General features: G+C 34.3%; 1 pseudogene; it reads left to right on the top strand.

Moving 5' to 3' along the window:
- LOC101497546 (uncharacterized) overlaps positions 1 to 2,438 on the top strand; it is a 4,473-nt pseudogene extending 2,035 nt beyond the window's left edge.
- The last annotated feature ends 1,992 nt before the right edge of the window (positions 2,439 to 4,430 follow it).

Genomic DNA, 4,430 nt, shown 5'->3' with positions numbered 1-4,430 from the left:
GAACACCAGCAAGGCTGAGAAAAAGGGAAAGGTTCACATTCAACAAGATAAAGGAAGAAAGAAGAACCAAAAATTGGTTTGTATTGAGTTTGATATTCACAGAATGATTTTTCCTTCTTTGTCATTCTTTTAGTTTATTTTGGAAGTGTTTTTTTTAATATTCAATTTTGTCAACAGTTTACTAGTCGGCTGCAAATGAGTGAGGATGAACTCATTGTACACTTCTTCCAGCTTGATGGTAATCTGATAATTTCTGTTTATGCTACTTTTTGTTTGTTGAGGGCAATGTATGACCCTTCCATCAAAGAGGAACCGTGTTTTTCATCAGGGTATATTTGGGTTGGTGGTATAGGATCAAACAGGGTTATCAATGGTGGAAGGCCAAAAATCCATCATATAAAGTCGGCATATCCGCCATTAAACACCATGGTGTTGCCATACTTCACAAATTAGCCACGCAGGTTGCCAAAAAACCTGCAATCGGCATGGCGCCGCGAGGTAGTTAATCCCAGCATTTCCCGGAGAGATCCCGCTGTCTCGGTGCGGTACAGTGTTGGACCGTGACGGTGTGGTCCGCGACAGCGTGAAACAAGATCCCGACAAGATTTGGGCGAGATCCCGCTATCCTGGTGTAGTTAATCCCAACGTTTTTCAGCGAGATCCCGCTATTATTTCTTCCTTCTTTGTTTTATTGTTTCTACTTTCACCTAAGAAGAAGAAGAAGTAGAATATGCTAATGAAGATGATGCTTATCTTTGATTCCTATGTTAGAGCATGCATTTGGGTTTTAATATTTAGTTATTTTATTACTCTGTGTTAAAGACTTCAATATGCATCATCTTTATTTTCTTGACTTTTGTTGGTATTTCAATGTATGTTTTGACTAAGAGTAAAACTTGTAGATTCTTATTACTAATTATGAATGTTTCAGAGTTTGAGTCATTTGTTAATTTTACATTAAATATAGGTTTATATAATATTATTCATGTAGTTTGTTCAAAAAAATAGCAATTATCCCGCCTATCCTGGAACGCGCTAACCCGCTACCCCACTTTTGGGGTTGGCCGCGACGCACCGCTATCTGGGATTAACTACCTAGGCGTCCCCATGACTGATATTGGTTAACACAGGTCAAATAAAGTTGAATGAAAAAGTATGAGATAACATCCATATTTTAAAATCTAATTAACCTATTTCATTTTTTTTCATTCTACCATGTATCACCAATCCAAGTATATCCTTAATGTTAGTTATTATCTAATCAATAGGTGTTACTCTCTTCTTAAACATCTATTAGTTGGCTTATATTAATGCACCCTAATTTCAACTTACAAATGTATATTGGCAATTGATGTATCAGAGATTTGTTAGAGATACATGATTCTAAAAACTGCCTTTTTCTTTATTTAAAAAATGGTTTAATTGGACTGAATATATTGTTTTCATAATGTCAGATTCTTTATTTGAAAAATTAAACTGAAAAGTAATGAGTTAGAGAGAAGTTACTGTCTAAGCTCTAAACTATAAATGAGAATTCTAGAGATTCAATGATGTTATCAACATTTAGTTATGAGATCAAGTTTTAATTGAATATATAAATGAGGAAATTAAGCTTTTTTGTCTCTTTTTCTTTTGCTGCTTTCAACTCATGGAAAGGTGGTTGGTTATTGACAATATTAGTTCTGGTATGCAGAAGCAGGAAAAGGATCTGTAACAAGAAGGGATTTAGAAAGAGCAGCTATAGTTCATGATTTTGAATGGACAGACAAAGAGTTGGTTGATATGATTCGCTGTTTTGATAGTGATGGAGACGGAAGGGTAAATATTTGCAACTTTTTCAATGATTTGTTTTTGTAATTTGTTAACTTCAAGGGATGACCCCATAATTTCAAAGATTAAATTAATGATTCACTCAGTAGATATTTTTTACATCTTACAAATTTGAAACCAATCATTTTAATCCCACTTTTATGTATTGTGCAGCTAAGCCTTGATGATTTCCGAAAGATTGTTGTTCGTTGCAACATGATAAAAGGGTCTGAAAATTCTTGATAAGGGTCAAAGGTGAATAGAAAAGATTGCTTGAAATTTTTAGGCATATAATATAGGATGGCAAGATATCACTTTTTGATTCTCTGTGCACATTTTGGAAGCACTTTGAGGGGTCGAAGAACAAGATAACTATAGCATAAAGACAGCTAACTGTATATTTCAATGGAATTTCACAGATTTTTCCATATTTATCTCTGTATTGCTGTATTTGCTTTTTAACTTATTGTTTTACTAGGTTTTACATTTTGGTCCAACTTGAATAATGTGACATTTTGGTTGCTGAATCTAATGTTGTGGCTAGGATGGCTCATGGTTCGGTTTAGGAAGAAAATCGAACCAAACAGTTACAGCAGTTTGGTAAAATCGTTCTGAATTGTTAAGTTTCATCCCAAAATTAAACCGTATTGGTATAAAAGTTCGGTGCACCTGTTCCATATTTCTAAACTGAGCGAAACCAAGAACTACTTTTACAAAAAAATTTAACTATAACTTTTCGAATTGAAAACTGATTTTTTGTGAACTATATAGTACCAATTTTTTTATTTTATAATTTGAATCAAACAATTAAACCAAATTGAACTGTGCACTAAAAAGAATCAAATTGTAACAAATAGTTTACTAACCAAATGAAAATGAACTCAACTCTGAACTGGGTTCGGTTTGTGAACTGTCATTATAATTCTGTATTTTTATAAAATGTTTGTTCGATTTAGTAGTTTGGTTTGATTTTTGATTTTATTTAACATCCCTAGTTGTGTCCCATGAAATACACATTATAGTAACTTGTCAACCGTAAAATTCATTTTTCGTAAAGAAAAAGACGTGAAATGCATTTCTTGTTTGAGAATGGAAGGTGCTAAAACAATACTTGCTGATGCCATCAAGATCAAATCCATCCTACCAACTTTGGGCTAGACTTTTGTTTTTAAGTCCAAGTGTTGACTTTGTATTTAAAACTAATATATGGTACTCTTTAATTAGACTCGTACTCCCGCAATATGTAAAAGACAATTGGCTATTGTACCCCCCCATTTAAACCTATACCCCCAACATAAAAATTTTGTTGTAAAATACCTAAAATACCCCTAAAAAAAACAGTAAAACTCAAAATAACAAAAAAATTCAAACACTTTACCCCCACACTAAAAAATCCGGAAAAGTAAGTTTTCGGAAAATTTGGTTTTTACCGGAAATTTCAAAAGGATTGAAATTTCCGGTAGTTCAAAATACATACCGGAAATTTCAAAAACGAAATTTCCGGGAGGCAAACCGGAAATTTGAAAAATCCGGTAGTTGTAAATTCCCGGAAATTTCGTTTTTGAAATTTCCGGTATGTATTTTGAACTACCGGAAATTTCAATCCTCTTGAAATTTCCGGTAAAAACTTTGAACTACCGGGAATTTCAATCCTCTTGAAATTTCCGGTACATTGTGTAATTTTTTTTTTTTTAATTTTTGTTTTTTGAATTTTGTTAGTGAGGACCAGAGGAGGAAAATCTGACGGTGGTGATTATTCGCGAGTTCGGCCTCCTACACAATCAAATAGGAGAGCTGCTGTTGAAAAAAGGAGAAAGAGAAATGAGGAAAGGCAGGCGCCTCAGGACGAGCAGCCCCAGGATGAGCAGCCACAGCAAAATCTTATGTTTGATGCAGAACAGGATGAGCAGCCCCATGATGAGCAGCCTCAGCACGATCATGAGTTTTATGATGAATATGACCAGCAGCAGCAACATTTTGATGATGAACATGGTCAGCAGCACCAGCCTGATGAACCCATGTTTCCTGGAGGTCCTTATGATCTTTCTGTCCTTACAGATTATGAGCATCATATTGCAATTAATGTGTGGAATGGACAGGTTAGTAAATAATTTATTTTATTACATATTATAATATATTTGTAGTATAGGTTATTTTATTACACATTATAATTTATTTGTAGTATAAGATTATAATATATTTTTAATTGTGTTATTTTTAATTAAACAGGAAAGACGTGCCTTGAAAGTTGTTTCCAATGGCAAAAAGCAAGACAAATTTATTGATATTAGATATCATTTACCTGCTCAAATAGATCATTGGATTAATATATCTGGATTACGTCCTCTGAGAAGATGTAGTTTGCATATGATTGATGGTAACATGATATCTGCTTTTGCTGAGAGATGGCACGCAGAGACTAGTTCATTTCACCAGCCATTCGGTGAAATGACTATTACTCTTGACGACGTCAGGGGTCTTTTGAGCATCCCGTGTACTGGAGAGTTTTTCACACCTCCCGCAAATGTCAATGAAGATTTGGCAATTGCTGCTGCTGTTGAGTTGTTGGGGGTTACATATGATGAAGCTGTCACTGAGACTAGGACCAATAGAGGGGCTTC

The sequence above is a fragment of the Cicer arietinum genome, chromosome 6 (assembly GCF_000331145.2).
Source record: "Cicer arietinum cultivar CDC Frontier isolate Library 1 chromosome 6, Cicar.CDCFrontier_v2.0, whole genome shotgun sequence".
NCBI lineage: Eukaryota > Viridiplantae > Streptophyta > Magnoliopsida > Fabales > Fabaceae > Cicer > Cicer arietinum.
The sequence above is the reverse complement of the archived record's forward strand: the minus strand, read 5'-3'. Positions and strand labels throughout refer to the sequence as shown.